This window comes from Rhinoderma darwinii (assembly GCF_050947455.1).
Source record: "Rhinoderma darwinii isolate aRhiDar2 chromosome 5 unlocalized genomic scaffold, aRhiDar2.hap1 SUPER_5_unloc_45, whole genome shotgun sequence".
In the NCBI taxonomy this organism is placed as follows: domain Eukaryota; kingdom Metazoa; phylum Chordata; class Amphibia; order Anura; family Rhinodermatidae; genus Rhinoderma; species Rhinoderma darwinii.
Window position 1 is genome coordinate 806,514 of NW_027461804.1, and position 19,992 is coordinate 826,505.

Consider the following 19,992-nt stretch of genomic DNA (forward strand, 5'->3'; position numbering starts at 1 on the left):
CAGTCAAATAGTGGAGTGGAGTAGGGGAACAGCAAACAGCCAATAAAGCAGCCCGCCCGCTCGCCTGCCCGCCACAATGGACCTACCTGTGTACACTAGATGGATGTGATGGAATGTACTGTCGTCCCTACATTTCAAGAAGAAGTAAGAATTGCAGTTGCAACAAAGCCTTGCTTGCCTACAAAGAGAGCAGCAATTTGGATTTGTTACTATGTTACCTAGAAGAATAACAAACTGTGCAAGGATGGAGGTTGTAGGAGCAAGGAGAAGTTGTCTGTAAAGTTGGTGGATGCCTATTTTCCATTTTGCAGTCCCTTGTCTCCCTCTTGTGGCCTCCTGGAGGCAACTAGCTGTGCAAAAAAAAGACAGCCTGGCGGCCGGCTGTTGCAGTGTTGCCCTCTCAGGCAACACTGAGTGACTGACTGAGCCTCACCGTCTTATATAAAGTTCAGACGGAACTTTGCACGTGTCATAGTGGAGCCCTCAGGATTCCAGAGCCAGCTTTCTGACATCATAATGGGGCCTCAGAGATAAAAGCCTGGGCCCAGGCAGTGTTGGTCAGTGCTGCTCAGCAGGCAGCACTGGACTGGACTGGATTACAGCTGATACAAGGTGTGAAGGAACAAGGGGTGGCTGTGGGCATGCACTTGCTGCCGCTGCCAGTGTTTATCTGCATGGCAGCAGGGCATTTGGGCGTTGCCAGGAAGGCGTTTTTATGTAGATTCCTCCTCTTTCAGCACTGCATTGTGGTGCAAGCAAAAGAAGCAAATCCTGTCTGGCTTCCTCTCCGGCCTTTATTCACCTCCCGTGTAGCTGTGAGTGTGTGAGCCTGCAGGGCCCCATGGAATTGCCTAGAAGTAGGCTGAATCGCTGCAAGGGCTGAACAGCAGTATCGGGCAGGCTCGGGCAACGCGCGGCCCGTTCGGGTTATCGCTTCTCGGCCTTTTGGCTAAGATCAAGTGTAGTATCTGTTCTTATCAGTTTAATATCTGATACGTCCCCTATCTGGGGACCATATATTAAATGGATTTTTAGAACAGGGAGATGGAAATAGAGCTTGCTCTGTCCACTCCACGCATTGACCTGGTATTGCAGTATTTCCAGGACCGGTGCACCCTTTCCTTATGTGTTGACTAAAAGCAGATTCCAAAAGTGTTTTTTGTCTTTGCTATTGTTTCTGTCTTTCTGAAGGGATCTCCCCTTTTAATCCCATTATTTCAACACCTGTTGGACAATGCATGAGTGATAATGAGCTCATTGATTAAATGCAATTAATGAATAGATTGCCACCTCTTGTTGTGTGTCGTCTGTGTTTCTGTGTTTCCGGCATTTCACATTGGAACACCTCATTCACCTTCCTTGTCTTCTCTCCGCCCTCCCTTTTAGGTAAGTTAAAGAGCTGCACCTGAGCCAGCCACTGATTGATTGATTGATTGATTGATTGATTGATTGATTGATTGATTGATTGATTGATTGATTGATTGATTGATTGATGCAGCACAACAGTCAAATAGTGGAGTGGAGTAGGGGAACAGCAAACAGCCAATAAAGCAGCCCGCCCGCTCGCCTGCCCGCCACAATGGACCTACCTGTGTACACTAGATGGATGTGATGGAATGTACTGTCGTCCCTACATTTCAAGAAGAAGTAAGAATTGCAGTTGCAACAAAGCCTTGCTTGCCTACAAAGAGAGCAGCAATTTGGATTTGTTACTATGTTACCTAGAAGAATAACAAACTGTGCAAGGATGGAGGTTGTAGGAGCAAGGAGAAGTTGTCTGTAAAGTTGGTGGATGCCTATTTTCCATTTTGCAGTCCCTTGTCTCCCTCTTGTGGCCTCCTGGAGGCAACTAGCTGTGCAAAAAAAAGACAGCCTGGCGGCCGGCTGTTGCAGTGTTGCCCTCTCAGGCAACACTGAGTGACTGACTGAGCCTCACCGTCTTATATAAAGTTCAGACGGAACTTTGCACGTGTCATAGTGGAGCCCTCAGGATTCCAGAGCCAGCTTTCTGACATCATAATGGGACCTCAGAGATAAAAGCCTGGGCCCAGGCAGTGTTGGTCAGTGCTGCTCAGCAGGCAGCACTGGACTGGACTGGATTACAGCTGATACAAGGTGTGAAGGAACAAGGGGTGGCTGTGGGCATGCACTTGCTGCCGCTGCCAGTGTTTATCTGCATGGCAGCAGGGCATTTGGGCGTTGCCAGGAAGGTGTTTTTATGTAGATTCCTCCTCTTTCAGCACTGCATTGTGGTGCAAGCAAAAGAAGCAAATCCTGTCTGGCTTCCTCTCCGGCCTTTATTCACCTCCCGTGTAGCTGTGAGTGTGTGAGCCTGCAGGGCCCCATGGAATTGCCTAGAAGTAGGCTGAATCGCTGCAAGGGCTGAACAGCAGTATCGGGCAGGCTCGGGCAACGCGCGGCCCGTTCGGGTTATCGCTTCTCGGCCTTTTGGCTAAGATCAAGTGTAGTATCTGTTCTTATCAGTTTAATATCTGATACGTCCCCTATCTGGGGACCATATATTAAATGGATTTTTAGAACAGGGAGATGGAAATAGAGCTTGCTCTGTCCACTCCACGCATTGACCTGGTATTGCAGTATTTCCAGGACCGGTGCACCCTTTCCTTATGTGTTGACTAAAAGCAGATTCCAAAAGTGTTTTTTGTCTTTGCTATTGTTTCTGTCTTTCTGAAGGGATCTCCCCTTTTAATCCCATTATTTCAACACCTGTTGGACAATGCATGAGTGATAATGAGCTCATTGATTAAATGCAATTAATGAATAGATTGCCACCTCTTGTTGTGTGTCGTCTGTGTTTCTGTGTTTCCGGCATTTCACATTGGAACACCTCATTCACCTTCCTTGTCTTCTCTCCGCCCTCCCTTTTAGGTAAGTTAAAGAGCTGCACCTGAGCCAGCCACTGATTGATTGATTGATTGATTGATTGATTGATTGATTGATTGATTGATTGATTGATTGATGCAGCACAACAGTCAAATAGTGGAGTGGAGTAGGGGAACAGCAAACAGCCAATAAAGCAGCCCGCCCGCTCGCCTGCCCGCCACAATGGACCTACCTGTGTACACTAGATGGATGTGATGGAATGTACTGTCGTCCCTACATTTCAAGAAGAAGTAAGAATTGCAGTTGCAACAAAGCCTTGCTTGCCTACAAAGAGAGCAGCAATTTGGATTTGTTACTATGTTACCTAGAAGAATAACAAACTGTGCAAGGATGGAGGTTGTAGGAGCAAGGAGAAGTTGTCTGTAAAGTTGGTGGATGCCTATTTTCCATTTTGCAGTCCCTTGTCTCCCTCTTGTGGCCTCCTGGAGGCAACTAGCTGTGCAAAAAAAAGACAGCCTGGCGGCCGGCTGTTGCAGTGTTGCCCTCTCAGGCAACACTGAGTGACTGACTGAGCCTCACCGTCTTATATAAAGTTCAGACGGAACTTTGCACGTGTCATAGTGGAGCCCTCAGGATTCCAGAGCCAGCTTTCTGACATCATAATGGGGCCTCAGAGATAAAAGCCTGGGCCCAGGCAGTGTTGGTCAGTGCTGCTCAGCAGGCAGCACTGGACTGGACTGGATTACAGCTGATACAAGGTGTGAAGGAACAAGGGGTGGCTGTGGGCATGCACTTGCTGCCGCTGCCAGTGTTTATCTGCATGGCAGCAGGGCATTTGGGCGTTGCCAGGAAGGCGTTTTTATGTAGATTCCTCCTCTTTCAGCACTGCATTGTGGTGCAAGCAAAAGAAGCAAATCCTGTCTGGCTTCCTCTCCGGCCTTTATTCACCTCCCGTGTAGCTGTGAGTGTGTGAGCCTGCAGGGCCCCATGGAATTGCCTAGAAGTAGGCTGAATCGCTGCAAGGGCTGAACAGCAGTATCGGGCAGGCTCGGGCAACGCGCGGCCCGTTCGGGTTATCGCTTCTCGGCCTTTTGGCTAAGATCAAGTGTAGTATCTGTTCTTATCAGTTTAATATCTGATACGTCCCCTATCTGGGGACCATATATTAAATGGATTTTTAGAACAGGGAGATGGAAATAGAGCTTGCTCTGTCCACTCCACGCATTGACCTGGTATTGCAGTATTTCCAGGACCGGTGCACCCTTTCCTTATGTGTTGACTAAAAGCAGATTCCAAAAGTGTTTTTTGTCTTTGCTATTGTTTCTGTCTTTCTGAAGGGATCTCCCCTTTTAATCCCATTATTTCAACACCTGTTGGACAATGCATGAGTGATAATGAGCTCATTGATTAAATGCAATTAATGAATAGATTGCCACCTCTTGTTGTGTGTCGTCTGTGTTTCTGTGTTTCCGGCATTTCACATTGGAACACCTCATTCACCTTCCTTGTCTTCTCTCCGCCCTCCCTTTTAGGTAAGTTAAAGAGCTGCACCTGAGCCAGCCACTGATTGATTGATTGATTGATTGATTGATTGATTGATTGATTGATTGATTGATTGATTGATTGATGCAGCACAACAGTCAAATAGTGGAGTGGAGTAGGGGAACAGCAAACAGCCAATAAAGCAGCCCGCCCGCTCGCCTGCCCGCCACAATGGACCTACCTGTGTACACTAGATGGATGTGATGGAATGTACTGTCGTCCCTACATTTCAAGAAGAAGTAAGAATTGCAGTTGCAACAAAGCCTTGCTTGCCTACAAAGAGAGCAGCAATTTGGATTTGTTACTATGTTACCTAGAAGAATAACAAACTGTGCAAGGATGGAGGTTGTAGGAGCAAGGAGAAGTTGTCTGTAAAGTTGGTGGATGCCTATTTTCCATTTTGCAGTCCCTTGTCTCCCTCTTGTGGCCTCCTGGAGGCAACTAGCTGTGCAAAAAAAAGACAGCCTGGCGGCCGGCTGTTGCAGTGTTGCCCTCTCAGGCAACACTGAGTGACTGACTGAGCCTCACCGTCTTATATAAAGTTCAGACGGAACTTTGCACGTGTCATAGTGGAGCCCTCAGGATTCCAGAGCCAGCTTTCTGACATCATAATGGGGCCTCAGAGATAAAAGCCTGGGCCCAGGCAGTGTTGGTCAGTGCTGCTCAGCAGGCAGCACTGGACTGGACTGGATTACAGCTGATACAAGGTGTGAAGGAACAAGGGGTGGCTGTGGGCATGCACTTGCTGCCGCTGCCAGTGTTTATCTGCATGGCAGCAGGGCATTTGGGCGTTGCCAGGAAGGCGTTTTTATGTAGATTCCTCCTCTTTCAGCACTGCATTGTGGTGCAAGCAAAAGAAGCAAATCCTGTCTGGCTTCCTCTCCGGCCTTTATTCACCTCCCGTGTAGCTGTGAGTGTGTGAGCCTGCAGGGCCCCATGGAATTGCCTAGAAGTAGGCTGAATCGCTGCAAGGGCTGAACAGCAGTATCGGGCAGGCTCGGGCAACGCGCGGCCCGTTCGGGTTATCGCTTCTCGGCCTTTTGGCTAAGATCAAGTGTAGTATCTGTTCTTATCAGTTTAATATCTGATACGTCCCCTATCTGGGGACCATATATTAAATGGATTTTTAGAACAGGGAGATGGAAATAGAGCTTGCTCTGTCCACTCCACGCATTGACCTGGTATTGCAGTATTTCCAGGACCGGTGCACCCTTTCCTTATGTGTTGACTAAAAGCAGATTCCAAAAGTGTTTTTTGTCTTTGCTATTGTTTCTGTCTTTCTGAAGGGATCTCCCCTTTTAATCCCATTATTTCAACACCTGTTGGACAATGCATGAGTGATAATGAGCTCATTGATTAAATGCAATTAATGAATAGATTGCCACCTCTTGTTGTGTGTCGTCTGTGTTTCTGTGTTTCCGGCATTTCACATTGGAACACCTCATTCACCTTCCTTGTCTTCTCTCCGCCCTCCCTTTTAGGTAAGTTAAAGAGCTGCACCTGAGCCAGCCACTGATTGATTGATTGATTGATTGATTGATTGATTGATTGATTGATTGATTGATTGATTGATTGATGCAGCACAACAGTCAAATAGTGGAGTGGAGTAGGGGAACAGCAAACAGCCAATAAAGCAGCCCGCCCGCTCGCCTGCCCGCCACAATGGACCTACCTGTGTACACTAGATGGATGTGATGGAATGTACTGTCGTCCCTACATTTCAAGAAGAAGTAAGAATTGCAGTTGCAACAAAGCCTTGCTTGCCTACAAAGAGAGCAGCAATTTGGATTTGTTACTATGTTACCTAGAAGAATAACAAACTGTGCAAGGATGGAGGTTGTAGGAGCAAGGAGAAGTTGTCTGTAAAGTTGGTGGATGCCTATTTTCCATTTTGCAGTCCCTTGTCTCCCTCTTGTGGCCTCCTGGAGGCAACTAGCTGTGCAAAAAAAAGACAGCCTGGCGGCCGGCTGTTGCAGTGTTGCCCTCTCAGGCAACACTGAGTGACTGACTGAGCCTCACCGTCTTATATAAAGTTCAGACGGAACTTTGCACGTGTCATAGTGGAGCCCTCAGGATTCCAGAGCCAGCTTTCTGACATCATAATGGGGCCTCAGAGATAAAAGCCTGGGCCCAGGCAGTGTTGGTCAGTGCTGCTCAGCAGGCAGCACTGGACTGGACTGGATTACAGCTGATACAAGGTGTGAAGGAACAAGGGGTGGCTGTGGGCATGCACTTGCTGCCGCTGCCAGTGTTTATCTGCATGGCAGCAGGGCATTTGGGCGTTGCCAGGAAGGCGTTTTTATGTAGATTCCTCCTCTTTCAGCACTGCATTGTGGTGCAAGCAAAAGAAGCAAATCCTGTCTGGCTTCCTCTCCGGCCTTTATTCACCTCCCGTGTAGCTGTGAGTGTGTGAGCCTGCAGGGCCCCATGGAATTGCCTAGAAGTAGGCTGAATCGCTGCAAGGGCTGAACAGCAGTATCGGGCAGGCTCGGGCAACGCGCGGCCCGTTCGGGTTATCGCTTCTCGGCCTTTTGGCTAAGATCAAGTGTAGTATCTGTTCTTATCAGTTTAATATCTGATACGTCCCCTATCTGGGGACCATATATTAAATGGATTTTTAGAACAGGGAGATGGAAATAGAGCTTGCTCTGTCCACTCCACGCATTGACCTGGTATTGCAGTATTTCCAGGACCGGTGCACCCTTTCCTTATGTGTTGACTAAAAGCAGATTCCAAAAGTGTTTTTTGTCTTTGCTATTGTTTCTGTCTTTCTGAAGGGATCTCCCCTTTTAATCCCATTATTTCAACACCTGTTGGACAATGCATGAGTGATAATGAGCTCATTGATTAAATGCAATTAATGAATAGATTGCCACCTCTTGTTGTGTGTCGTCTGTGTTTCTGTGTTTCCGGCATTTCACATTGGAACACCTCATTCACCTTCCTTGTCTTCTCTCCGCCCTCCCTTTTAGGTAAGTTAAAGAGCTGCACCTGAGCCAGCCACTGATTGATTGATTGATTGATTGATTGATTGATTGATTGATTGATTGATTGATGCAGCACAACAGTCAAATAGTGGAGTGGAGTAGGGGAACAGCAAACAGCCAATAAAGCAGCCCGCCCGCTCGCCTGCCCGCCACAATGGACCTACCTGTGTACACTAGATGGATGTGATGGAATGTACTGTCGTCCCTACATTTCAAGAAGAAGTAAGAATTGCAGTTGCAACAAAGCCTTGCTTGCCTACAAAGAGAGCAGCAATTTGGATTTGTTACTATGTTACCTAGAAGAATAACAAACTGTGCAAGGATGGAGGTTGTAGGAGCAAGGAGAAGTTGTCTGTAAAGTTGGTGGATGCCTATTTTCCATTTTGCAGTCCCTTGTCTCCCTCTTGTGGCCTCCTGGAGGCAACTAGCTGTGCAAAAAAAAGACAGCCTGGCGGCCGGCTGTTGCAGTGTTGCCCTCTCAGGCAACACTGAGTGACTGACTGAGCCTCACCGTCTTATATAAAGTTCAGACGGAACTTTGCACGTGTCATAGTGGAGCCCTCAGGATTCCAGAGCCAGCTTTCTGACATCATAATGGGGCCTCAGAGATAAAAGCCTGGGCCCAGGCAGTGTTGGTCAGTGCTGCTCAGCAGGCAGCACTGGACTGGACTGGATTACAGCTGATACAAGGTGTGAAGGAACAAGGGGTGGCTGTGGGCATGCACTTGCTGCCGCTGCCAGTGTTTATCTGCATGGCAGCAGGGCATTTGGGCGTTGCCAGGAAGGCGTTTTTATGTAGATTCCTCCTCTTTCAGCACTGCATTGTGGTGCAAGCAAAAGAAGCAAATCCTGTCTGGCTTCCTCTCCGGCCTTTATTCACCTCCCGTGTAGCTGTGAGTGTGTGAGCCTGCAGGGCCCCATGGAATTGCCTAGAAGTAGGCTGAATCGCTGCAAGGGCTGAACAGCAGTATCGGGCAGGCTCGGGCAACGCGCGGCCCGTTCGGGTTATCGCTTCTCGGCCTTTTGGCTAAGATCAAGTGTAGTATCTGTTCTTATCAGTTTAATATCTGATACGTCCCCTATCTGGGGACCATATATTAAATGGATTTTTAGAACAGGGAGATGGAAATAGAGCTTGCTCTGTCCACTCCACGCATTGACCTGGTATTGCAGTATTTCCAGGACCGGTGCACCCTTTCCTTATGTGTTGACTAAAAGCAGATTCCAAAAGTGTTTTTTGTCTTTGCTATTGTTTCTGTCTTTCTGAAGGGATCTCCCCTTTTAATCCCATTATTTCAACACCTGTTGGACAATGCATGAGTGATAATGAGCTCATTGATTAAATGCAATTAATGAATAGATTGCCACCTCTTGTTGTGTGTCGTCTGTGTTTCTGTGTTTCCGGCATTTCACATTGGAACACCTCATTCACCTTCCTTGTCTTCTCTCCGCCCTCCCTTTTAGGTAAGTTAAAGAGCTGCACCTGAGCCAGCCACTGATTGATTGATTGATTGATTGATTGATTGATTGATTGATTGATTGATTGATTGATTGATGCAGCACAACAGTCAAATAGTGGAGTGGAGTAGGGGAACAGCAAACAGCCAATAAAGCAGCCCGCCCGCTCGCCTGCCCGCCACAATGGACCTACCTGTGTACACTAGATGGATGTGATGGAATGTACTGTCGTCCCTACATTTCAATAAGAAGTAAGAATTGCAGTTGCAACAAAGCCTTGCTTGCCTACAAAGAGAGCAGCAATTTGGATTTGTTACTATGTTACCTAGAAGAATAACAAACTGTGCAAGGATGGAGGTTGTAGGAGCAAGGAGAAGTTGTCTGTAAAGTTGGTGGATGCCTATTTTCCATTTTGCAGTCCCTTGTCTCCCTCTTGTGGCCTCCTGGAGGCAACTAGCTGTGCAAAAAAAAGACAGCCTGGCGGCCGGCTGTTGCAGTGTTGCCCTCTCAGGCAACACTGAGTGACTGACTGAGCCTCACCGTCTTATATAAAGTTCAGACGGAACTTTGCACGTGTCATAGTGGAGCCCTCAGGATTCCAGAGCCAGCTTTCTGACATCATAATGGGGCCTCAGAGATAAAAGCCTGGGCCCAGGCAGTGTTGGTCAGTGCTGCTCAGCAGGCAGCACTGGACTGGACTGGATTACAGCTGATACAAGGTGTGAAGGAACAAGGGGTGGCTGTGGGCATGCACTTGCTGCCGCTGCCAGTGTTTATCTGCATGGCAGCAGGGCATTTGGGCGTTGCCAGGAAGGCGTTTTTATGTAGATTCCTCCTCTTTCAGCACTGCATTGTGGTGCAAGCAAAAGAAGCAAATCCTGTCTGGCTTCCTCTCCGGCCTTTATTCACCTCCCGTGTAGCTGTGAGTGTGTGAGCCTGCAGGGCCCCATGGAATTGCCTAGAAGTAGGCTGAATCGCTGCAAGGGCTGAACAGCAGTATCGGGCAGGCTCGGGCAACGCGCGGCCCGTTCGGGTTATCGCTTCTCGGCCTTTTGGCTAAGATCAAGTGTAGTATCTGTTCTTATCAGTTTAATATCTGATACGTCCCCTATCTGGGGACCATATATTAAATGGATTTTTAGAACAGGGAGATGGAAATAGAGCTTGCTCTGTCCACTCCACGCATTGACCTGGTATTGCAGTATTTCCAGGACCGGTGCACCCTTTCCTTATGTGTTGACTAAAAGCAGATTCCAAAAGTGTTTTTTGTCTTTGCTATTGTTTCTGTCTTTCTGAAGGGATCTCCCCTTTTAATCCCATTATTTCAACACCTGTTGGACAATGCATGAGTGATAATGAGCTCATTGATTAAATGCAATTAATGAATAGATTGCCACCTCTTGTTGTGTGTCGTCTGTGTTTCTGTGTTTCCGGCATTTCACATTGGAACACCTCATTCACCTTCCTTGTCTTCTCTCCGCCCTCCCTTTTAGGTAAGTTAAAGAGCTGCACCTGAGCCAGCCACTGATTGATTGATTGATTGATTGATTGATTGATTGATTGATTGATTGATTGATTGATGCAGCACAACAGTCAAATAGTGGAGTGGAGTGGAGTAGGGGAACAGCAAACAGCCAATAAAGCAGCCCGCCCGCTCGCCTGCCCGCCACAATGGACCTACCTGTGTACACTAGATGGATGTGATGGAATGTACTGTCGTCCCTACATTTCAAGAAGAAGTAAGAATTGCAGTTGCAACAAAGCCTTGCTTGCCTACAAAGAGAGCAGCAATTTGGATTTGTTACTATGTTACCTAGAAGAATAACAAACTGTGCAAGGATGGAGGTTGTAGGAGCAAGGAGAAGTTGTCTGTAAAGTTGGTGGATGCCTATTTTCCATTTTGCAGTCCCTTGTCTCCCTCTTGTGGCCTCCTGGAGGCAACTAGCTGTGCAAAAAAAAGACAGCCTGGCGGCCGGCTGTTGCAGTGTTGCCCTCTCAGGCAACACTGAGTGACTGACTGAGCCTCACCGTCTTATATAAAGTTCAGACGGAACTTTGCACGTGTCATAGTGGAGCCCTCAGGATTCCAGAGCCAGCTTTCTGACATCATAATGGGGCCTCAGAGATAAAAGCCTGGGCCCAGGCAGTGTTGGTCAGTGCTGCTCAGCAGGCAGCACTGGACTGGACTGGATTACAGCTGATACAAGGTGTGAAGGAACAAGGGGTGGCTGTGGGCATGCACTTGCTGCCGCTGCCAGTGTTTATCTGCATGGCAGCAGGGCATTTGGGCGTTGCCAGGAAGGCGTTTTTATGTAGATTCCTCCTCTTTCAGCACTGCATTGTGGTGCAAGCAAAAGAAGCAAATCCTGTCTGGCTTCCTCTCCGGCCTTTATTCACCTCCCGTGTAGCTGTGAGTGTGTGAGCCTGCAGGGCCCCATGGAATTGCCTAGAAGTAGGCTGAATCGCTGCAAGGGCTGAACAGCAGTATCGGGCAGGCTCGGGCAACGCGCGGCCCGTTCGGGTTATCGCTTCTCGGCCTTTTGGCTAAGATCAAGTGTAGTATCTGTTCTTATCAGTTTAATATCTGATACGTCCCCTATCTGGGGACCATATATTAAATGGATTTTTAGAACAGGGAGATGGAAATAGAGCTTGCTCTGTCCACTCCACGCATTGACCTGGTATTGCAGTATTTCCAGGACCGGTGCACCCTTTCCTTATGTGTTGACTAAAAGCAGATTCCAAAAGTGTTTTTTGTCTTTGCTATTGTTTCTGTCTTTCTGAAGGGATCTCCCCTTTTAATCCCATTATTTCAACACCTGTTGGACAATGCATGAGTGATAATGAGCTCATTGATTAAATGCAATTAATGAATAGATTGCCACCTCTTGTTGTGTGTCGTCTGTGTTTCTGTGTTTCCGGCATTTCACATTGGAACACCTCATTCACCTTCCTTGTCTTCTCTCCGCCCTCCCTTTTAGGTAAGTTAAAGAGCTGCACCTGAGCCAGCCACTGATTGATTGATTGATTGATTGATTGATTGATTGATTGATTGATTGATTGATGCAGCACAACAGTCAAATAGTGGAGTGGAGTAGGGGAACAGCAAACAGCCAATAAAGCAGCCCGCCCGCTCGCCTGCCCGCCACAATGGACCTACCTGTGTACACTAGATGGATGTGATGGAATGTACTGTCGTCCCTACATTTCAAGAAGAAGTAAGAATTGCAGTTGCAACAAAGCCTTGCTTGCCTACAAAGAGAGCAGCAATTTGGATTTGTTACTATGTTACCTAGAAGAATAACAAACTGTGCAAGGATGGAGGTTGTAGGAGCAAGGAGAAGTTGTCTGTAAAGTTGGTGGATGCCTATTTTCCATTTTGCAGTCCCTTGTCTCCCTCTTGTGGCCTCCTGGAGGCAACTAGCTGTGCAAAAAAAAGACAGCCTGGCGGCCGGCTGTTGCAGTGTTGCCCTCTCAGGCAACACTGAGTGACTGACTGAGCCTCACCGTCTTATATAAAGTTCAGACGGAACTTTGCACGTGTCATAGTGGAGCCCTCAGGATTCCAGAGCCAGCTTTCTGACATCATAATGGGGCCTCAGAGATAAAAGCCTGGGCCCAGGCAGTGTTGGTCAGTGCTGCTCAGCAGGCAGCACTGGACTGGACTGGATTACAGCTGATACAAGGTGTGAAGGAACAAGGGGTGGCTGTGGGCATGCACTTGCTGCCGCTGCCAGTGTTTATCTGCATGGCAGCAGGGCATTTGGGCGTTGCCAGGAAGGCGTTTTTATGTAGATTCCTCCTCTTTCAGCACTGCATTGTGGTGCAAGCAAAAGAAGCAAATCCTGTCTGGCTTCCTCTCCGGCCTTTATTCACCTCCCGTGTAGCTGTGAGTGTGTGAGCCTGCAGGGCCCCATGGAATTGCCTAGAAGTAGGCTGAATCGCTGCAAGGGCTGTACAGCAGTATCGGGCAGGCTCGGGCAACGCGCGGCCCGTTCGGGTTATCGCTTCTCGGCCTTTTGGCTAAGATCAAGTGTAGTATCTGTTCTTATCAGTTTAATATCTGATACGTCCCCTATCTGGGGACCATATATTAAATGGATTTTTAGAACAGGGAGATGGAAATAGAGCTTGCTCTGTCCACTCCACGCATTGACCTGGTATTGCAGTATTTCCAGGACCGGTGCACCCTTTCCTTATGTGTTGACTAAAAGCAGATTCCAAAAGTGTTTTTTGTCTTTGCTATTGTTTCTGTCTTTCTGAAGGGATCTCCCCTTTTAATCCCATTATTTCAACACCTGTTGGACAATGCATGAGTGATAATGAGCTCATTGATTAAATGCAATTAATGAATAGATTGCCACCTCTTGTTGTGTGTCGTCTGTGTTTCTGTGTTTCCCGCATTTCACATTGGAACACCTCATTCACCTTCCTTGTCTTCTCTCCGCCCTCCCTTTTAGGTAAGTTAAAGAGCTGCACCTGAGCCAGCCACTGATTGATTGATTGATTGATTGATTGATTGATGCAGCACAACAGTCAAATAGTGGAGTGGAGTAGGGGAACAGCAAACAGCCAATAAAGCAGCCCGCCCGCTCGCCTGCCCGCCACAATGGACCTACCTGTGTACACTAGATGGATGTGATGGAATGTACTGTCGTCCCTACATTTCAAGAAGAAGTAAGAATTGCAGTTGCAACAAAGCCTTGCTTGCCTACAAAGAGAGCAGCAATTTGGATTTGTTACTATGTTACCTAGAAGAATAACAAACTGTGCAAGGATGGAGGTTGTAGGAGCAAGGAGAAGTTGTCTGTAAAGTTGGTGGATGCCTATTTTCCATTTTGCAGTCCCTTGTCTCCCTCTTGTGGCCTCCTGGAGGCAACTAGCTGTGCAAAAAAAAGACAGCCTGGCGGCCGGCTGTTGCAGTGTTGCCCTCTCAGGCAACACTGAGTGACTGACTGAGCCTCACCGTCTTATATAAAGTTCAGACGGAACTTTGCACGTGTCATAGCGGAGCCCTCAGGATTCCAGAGCCAGCTTTCTGACATCATAATGGGGCCTCAGAGATAAAAGCCTGGGCCCAGGCAGTGTTGGTCAGTGCTGCTCAGCAGGCAGCACTGGACTGGACTGGATTACAGCTGATACAAGGTGTGAAGGAACAAGGGGTGGCTGTGGGCATGCACTTGCTGCCGCTGCCAGTGTTTATCTGCATGGCAGCAGGGCATTTGGGCGTTGCCAGGAAGGCGTTTTTATGTAGATTCCTCCTCTTTCAGCACTGCATTGTGGTGCAAGCAAAAGAAGCAAATCCTGTCTGGCTTCCTCTCCGGCCTTTATTCACCTCCCGTGTAGCTGTGAGTGTGTGAGCCTGCAGGGCCCCATGGAATTGCCTAGAAGTAGGCTGAATCGCTGCAAGGGCTGAACAGCAGTATCGGGCAGGCTCGGGCAACGCGCGGCCCGTTCGGGTTATCGCTTCTCGGCCTTTTGGCTAAGATCAAGTGTAGTATCTGTTCTTATCAGTTTAATATCTGATACGTCCCCTATCTGGGGACCATATATTAAATGGATTTTTAGAACAGGGAGATGGAAATAGAGCTTGCTCTGTCCACTCCACGCATTGACCTGGTATTGCAGTATTTCCAGGACCGGTGCACCCTTTCCTTATGTGTTGACTAAAAGCAGATTCCAAAAGTGTTTTTTGTCTTTGCTATTGTTTCTGTCTTTCTGAAGGGATCTCCCCTTTTAATCCCATTATTTCAACACCTGTTGGACAATGCATGAGTGATAATGAGCTCATTGATTAAATGCAATTAATGAATAGATTGCCACCTCTTGTTGTGTGTCGTCTGTGTTTCTGTGTTTCCGGCATTTCACATTGGAACACCTCATTCACCTTCCTTGTCTTCTCTCCGCCCTCCCTTTTAGGTAAGTTAAAGAGCTGCACCTGAGCCAGCCACTGATTGATTGATTGATTGATTGATTGATTGATTGATTGATTGATTGATGCAGCACAACAGTCAAATAGTGGAGTGGAGTGGAGTAGGGGAACAGCAAACAGCCAATAAAGCAGCCCGCCCGCTCGCCTGCCCGCCACAATGGACCTACCTGTGTACACTAGATGGATGTGATGGAATGTACTGTCGTCCCTACATTTCAATAAGAAGTAAGAATTGCAGTTGCAACAAAGCCTTGCTTGCCTACAAAGAGAGCAGCAATTTGGATTTGTTACTATGTTACCTAGAAGAATAACAAACTGTGCAAGGATGGAGGTTGTAGGAGCAAGGAGAAGTTGTCTGTAAAGTTGGTGGATGCCTATTTTCCATTTTGCAGTCCCTTGTCTCCCTCTTGTGGCCTCCTGGAGGCAACTAGCTGTGCAAAAAAAAGACAGCCTGGCGGCCGGCTGTTGCAGTGTTGCCCTCTCAGGCAACACTGAGTGACTGACTGAGCCTCACCGTCTTATATAAAGTTCAGACGGAACTTTGCACGTGTCATAGTGGAGCCCTCAGGATTCCAGAGCCAGCTTTCTGACATCATAATGGGGCCTCAGAGATAAAAGCTTGGGCCCAGGCAGTGTTGGTCAGTGCTGCTCAGCAGGCAGCACTGGACTGGACTGGATTACAGCTGATACAAGGTGTGAAGGAACAAGGGGTGGCTGTGGGCATGCACTTGCTGCCGCTGCCAGTGTTTATCTGCATGGCAGCAGGGCATTTGGGCGTTGCCAGGAAGGCGTTTTTATGTAGATTCCTCCTCTTTCAGCACTGCATTGTGGTGCAAGCAAAAGAAGCAAATCCTGTCTGGCTTCCTCTCCGGCCTTTATTCACCTCCCGTGTAGCTGTGAGTGTGTGAGCCTGCAGGGCCCCATGGAATTGCCTAGAAGTAGGCTGAATCGCTGCAAGGGCTGAACAGCAGTATCGGGCAGGCTCGGGCAACGCGCGGCCCGTTCGGGTTATCGCTTCTCGGCCTTTTGGCTAAGATCAAGTGTAGTATCTGTTCTTATCAGTTTAATATCTGATACGTCCCCTATCTGGGGACCATATATTAAATGGATTTTTAGAACAGGGAGATGGAAATAGAGCTTGCTCTGTCCACTCCACGCATTGACCTGGTATTGCAGTATTTCCAGGACCGGTGCACCCTTTCCTTATGTGTTGACTAAAAGCAGATTCCAAAAGTGTTTTTTGTCTTTGCTATTGTTTCTGTCTTTCTGAAGGGATCTCCCCTTTTAATCCCATTATTTCAACACCTGTTGGACAATGCATGAGTGATAATGAGCTCATTGATTAAATGCAATTAATGAATAGATTGCCACCTCTTGTTGTGTGTCGTCTGTGTTTCTGTGTTTCCGGCATTTCACATTGGAACACCTCATTCACCTTCCTTGTCTTCTCTCTGCCCTCCCTTTTAGGTAAGTTAAAGAGCTGCACCTGAGCCAGCCACTGATTGATTGATTGATTGATTGATTGATTGATTGATTGATTGATTGATTGATTGATGCAGCACAACAGTCAAATAGTGGAGTGGAGTAGGGGAACAGCAAACAGCCAATAAAGCAGCCCGCCCGCTCGCCTGCCCGCCACAATGGACCTACCTGTGTACACTAGATGGATGTGATGGAATGTACTGTCGTCCCTACATTTCAAGAAGAAGTAAGAATTGCAGTTGCAACAAAGCCTTGCTTGCCTACAAAGAGAGCAGCAATTTGGATTTGTTACTATGTTACCTAGAAGAATAACAAACTGTGCAAGGATGGAGGTTGTAGGAGCAAGGAGAAGTTGTCTGTAAAGTTGGTGGATGCCTATTTTCCATTTTGCAGTCCCTTGTCTCCCTCTTGTGGCCTCCTGGAGGCAACTAGCTGTGCAAAAAAAAGACAGCCTGGCGGCCGGCTGTTGCAGTGTTGCCCTCTCAGGCAACACTGAGTGACTGACTGAGCCTCACCGTCTTATATAAAGTTCAGACGGAACTTTGCACGTGTCATAGTGGAGCCCTCAGGATTCCAGAGCCAGCTTTCTGACATCATAATGGGGCCTCAGAGATAAAAGCCTGGGCCCAGGCAGTGTTGGTCAGTGCTGCTCAGCAGGCAGCACTGGACTGGACTGGATTACAGCTGATACAAGGTGTGAAGGAACAAGGGGTGGCTGTGGGCATGCACTTGCTGCCGCTGCCAGTGTTTATCTGCATGGCAGCAGGGCATTTGGGCGTTGCCAGGAAGGCGTTTTTATGTAGATTCCTCCTCTTTCAGCACTGCATTGTGGTGCAAGCAAAAGAAGCAAATCCTGTCTGGCTTCCTCTCCGGCCTTTATTCACCTCCCGTGTAGCTGTGAGTGTGTGAGCCTGCAGGGCCCCATGGAATTGCCTAGAAGTAGGCTGAATCGCTGCAAGGGCTGAACAGCAGTATCGGGCAGGCTCGGGCAACGCGCGGCCCGTTCGGGTTATCGCTTCTCGGCCTTTTGGCTAAGATCAAGTGTAGTATCTGTTCTTATCAGTTTAATATCTGATACGTCCCCTATCTGGGGACCATATATTAAATGGATTTTTAGAACAGGGAGATGGAAATAGAGCTTGCTCTGTCCACTCCACGCATTGACCTGGTATTGCAGTATTTCCAGGACCGGTGCACCCTTTCCTTATGTGTTGACTAAAAGCAGATTCCAAAAGTGTTTTTTGTCTTTGCTATTGTTTCTGTCTTTCTGAAGGGATCTCCCCTTTTAATCCCATTATTTCAACACCTGTTGGACAATGCATGAGTGATAATGAGCTCATTGATTAAATGCAATTAATGAATAGATTGCCACCTCTTGTTGTGTGTCGTCTGTGTTTCTGTGTTTCCGGCATTTCACATTGGAACACCTCATTCACCTTCCTTGTCTTCTCTCCGCCCTCCCTTTTAGGTAAGTTAAAGAGCTGCACCTGAGCCAGCCACTGATTGATTGATTGATTGATTGATTGATTGATTGATTGATTGATTGATGCAGCACAACAGTCAAATAGTGGAGTGGAGTAGGGGAACAGCAAACAGCCAATAAAGCAGCCCGCCCGCTCGCCTGCCCGCCACAATGGACCTACCTGTGTACACTAGATGGATGTGATGGAATGTACTGTCGTCCCTACATTTCAAGAAGAAGTAAGAATTGCAGTTGCAACAAAGCCTTGCTTGCCTACAAAGAGAGCAGCAATTTGGATTTGTTACTATGTTACCTAGAAGAATAACAAACTGTGCAAGGATGGAGGTTGTAGGAGCAAGGAGAAGTTGTCTGTAAAGTTGGTGGATGCCTATTTTCCATTTTGCAGTCCCTTGTCTCCCTCTTGTGGCCTCCTGGAGGCAACTAGCTGTGCAAAAAAAAGACAGCCTGGCGGCCGGCTGTTGCAGTGTTGCCCTCTCAGGCAACACTGAGTGACTGACTGAGCCTCACCGTCTTATATAAAGTTCAGACGGAACTTTGCACGTGTCATAGTGGAGCCCTCAGGATTCCAGAGCCAGCTTTCTGACATCATAATGGGGCCTCAGAGATAAAAGCTTGGGCCCAGGCAGTGTTGGTCAGTGCTGCTCAGCAGGCAGCACTGGACTGGACTGGATTACAGCTGATACAAGGTGTGAAGGAACAAGGGGTGGCTGTGGGCATGCACTTGCTGCCGCTGCCAGTGTTTATCTGCATGGCAGCAGGGCATTTGGGCGTTGCCAGGAAGGCGTTTTTATGTAGATTCCTCCTCTTTCAGCACTGCATTGTGGTGCAAGCAAAAGAAGCAAATCCTGTCTGGCTTCCTCTCCGGCCTTTATTCACCTCCCGTGTAGCTGTGAGTGTGTGAGCCTGCAGGGCCCCATGGAATTGCCTAGAAGTAGGCTGAATCGCTGCAAGGGCTGAACAGCAGTATCGGGCAGGCTCGGGCAACGCGCGGCCCGTTCGGGTTATCGCTTCTCGGCCTTTTGGCTAAGATCAAGTGTAGTATCTGTTCTTATCAGTTTAATATCTGATACGTCCCCTATCTGGGGACCATATATTAAATGGATTTTTAGAACAGGGAGATGGAAATAGAGCTTGCTCTGTCCACTCCACGCATTGACCTGGTATTGCAGTATTTCCAGGACCGGTGCACCCTTTCCTTATGTGTTGACTAAAAGCAGATTCCAAAAGTGTTTTTTGTCTTTGCTATTGTTTCTGTCTTTCTGAAGGGATCTCCCCTTTTAATCCCATTATTTCAACACCTGTTGGACAATGCATGAGTGATAATGAGCTCATTGATTAAATGCAATTAATGAATAGATTGCCACCTCTTGTTGTGTGTCGTCTGTGTTTCTGTGTTTCCGGCATTTCACATTGGAACACCTCATTCACCTTCCTTGTCTTCTCTCTGCCCTCCCTTTTAGGTAAGTTAAAGAGCTGCACCTGAGCCAGCCACTGATTGATTGATTGATTGATTGATTGATTGATTGATTGATTGATTGATGCAGCACAACAGTCAAATAGTGGAGTGGAGTAGGGGAACAGCAAACAGCCAATAAAGCAGCCCGCCCGCTCGCCTGCCCGCCACAATGGACCTACCTGTGTACACTAGATGGATGTGATGGAATGTACTGTCGTCCCTACATTTCAAGAAGAAGTAAGAATTGCAGTTGCAACAAAGCCTTGCTTGCCTACAAAGAGAGCAGCAATTTGGATTTGTTACTATGTTACCTAGAAGAATAACAAACTGTGCAAGGATGGAGGTTGTAGGAGCAAGGAGAAGTTGTCTGTAAAGTTGGTGGATGCCTATTTTCCATTTTGCAGTCCCTTGTCTCCCTCTTGTGGCCTCCTGGAGGCAACTAGCTGTGCAAAAAAAAGACAGCCTGGCGGCCGGCTGTTGCAGTGTTGCCCTCTCAGGCAACACTGAGTGACTGACTGAGCCTCACCGTCTTATATAAAGTTCAGACGGAACTTTGCACGTGTCATAGTGGAGCCCTCAGGATTCCAGAGCCAGCTTTCTGACATCATAATGGGGCCTCAGAGATAAAAGCCTGGGCCCAGGCAGTGTTGGTCAGTGCTGCTCAGCAGGCAGCACTGGACTGGACTGGATTACAGCTGATACAAGGTGTGAAGGAACAAGGGGTGGCTGTGGGCATGCACTTGCTGCCGCTGCCAGTGTTTATCTGCATGGCAGCAGGGCATTTCGGCGTTGCCAGGAAGGCGTTTTT

The 19,992-nt window shown here is 47.8% G+C and overlaps 13 non-coding genes across 13 annotated transcripts; all 13 read left to right on the top strand.

Annotated features, from left to right (window-relative positions):
* Window positions 1–929: 929 nt before the first annotated feature.
* LOC142694335 (U2 spliceosomal RNA) lies at window positions 930–1,120 on the top strand. Its single transcript, XR_012862585.1, has one exon. It is a non-coding gene; the product is annotated as a U2 spliceosomal RNA (small nuclear RNA).
* Window positions 1,121–2,432: 1,312 nt separating this feature from the next.
* LOC142694336 (U2 spliceosomal RNA) lies at window positions 2,433–2,623 on the top strand. The gene has a single exon (XR_012862586.1). It is a non-coding gene; the product is annotated as a U2 spliceosomal RNA (small nuclear RNA).
* A 1,296-nt stretch (window positions 2,624–3,919) lies between these two features.
* On the top strand, window positions 3,920–4,110 carry LOC142694338 (U2 spliceosomal RNA). The gene has a single exon (XR_012862588.1). It is a non-coding gene; the product is annotated as a U2 spliceosomal RNA (small nuclear RNA).
* A 1,300-nt stretch (window positions 4,111–5,410) lies between these two features.
* LOC142694339 (U2 spliceosomal RNA) lies at window positions 5,411–5,601 on the top strand. The gene has a single exon (XR_012862589.1). It is a non-coding gene; the product is annotated as a U2 spliceosomal RNA (small nuclear RNA).
* A 1,300-nt stretch (window positions 5,602–6,901) lies between these two features.
* On the top strand, window positions 6,902–7,092 carry LOC142694341 (U2 spliceosomal RNA). Its single transcript, XR_012862590.1, has one exon. It is a non-coding gene; the product is annotated as a U2 spliceosomal RNA (small nuclear RNA).
* A 1,288-nt stretch (window positions 7,093–8,380) lies between these two features.
* LOC142694342 (U2 spliceosomal RNA) lies at window positions 8,381–8,571 on the top strand. The gene has a single exon (XR_012862591.1). It is a non-coding gene; the product is annotated as a U2 spliceosomal RNA (small nuclear RNA).
* Window positions 8,572–9,867: 1,296 nt separating this feature from the next.
* Window positions 9,868–10,058, top strand: LOC142694343 (U2 spliceosomal RNA). Its single transcript, XR_012862592.1, has one exon. It is a non-coding gene; the product is annotated as a U2 spliceosomal RNA (small nuclear RNA).
* A 1,297-nt stretch (window positions 10,059–11,355) lies between these two features.
* LOC142694344 (U2 spliceosomal RNA) lies at window positions 11,356–11,546 on the top strand. The gene has a single exon (XR_012862593.1). It is a non-coding gene; the product is annotated as a U2 spliceosomal RNA (small nuclear RNA).
* A 1,288-nt stretch (window positions 11,547–12,834) lies between these two features.
* LOC142694345 (U2 spliceosomal RNA) lies at window positions 12,835–13,025 on the top strand. Its single transcript, XR_012862594.1, has one exon. It is a non-coding gene; the product is annotated as a U2 spliceosomal RNA (small nuclear RNA).
* Window positions 13,026–14,293: 1,268 nt separating this feature from the next.
* LOC142694346 (U2 spliceosomal RNA) lies at window positions 14,294–14,484 on the top strand. The gene has a single exon (XR_012862595.1). It is a non-coding gene; the product is annotated as a U2 spliceosomal RNA (small nuclear RNA).
* Window positions 14,485–15,773: 1,289 nt separating this feature from the next.
* LOC142694347 (U2 spliceosomal RNA) lies at window positions 15,774–15,964 on the top strand. Its single transcript, XR_012862596.1, has one exon. It is a non-coding gene; the product is annotated as a U2 spliceosomal RNA (small nuclear RNA).
* Window positions 15,965–17,256: 1,292 nt separating this feature from the next.
* LOC142694348 (U2 spliceosomal RNA) lies at window positions 17,257–17,447 on the top strand. The gene has a single exon (XR_012862597.1). It is a non-coding gene; the product is annotated as a U2 spliceosomal RNA (small nuclear RNA).
* A 1,284-nt stretch (window positions 17,448–18,731) lies between these two features.
* LOC142694350 (U2 spliceosomal RNA) lies at window positions 18,732–18,922 on the top strand. The gene has a single exon (XR_012862599.1). It is a non-coding gene; the product is annotated as a U2 spliceosomal RNA (small nuclear RNA).
* Window positions 18,923–19,992: the final 1,070 nt, after the last annotated feature.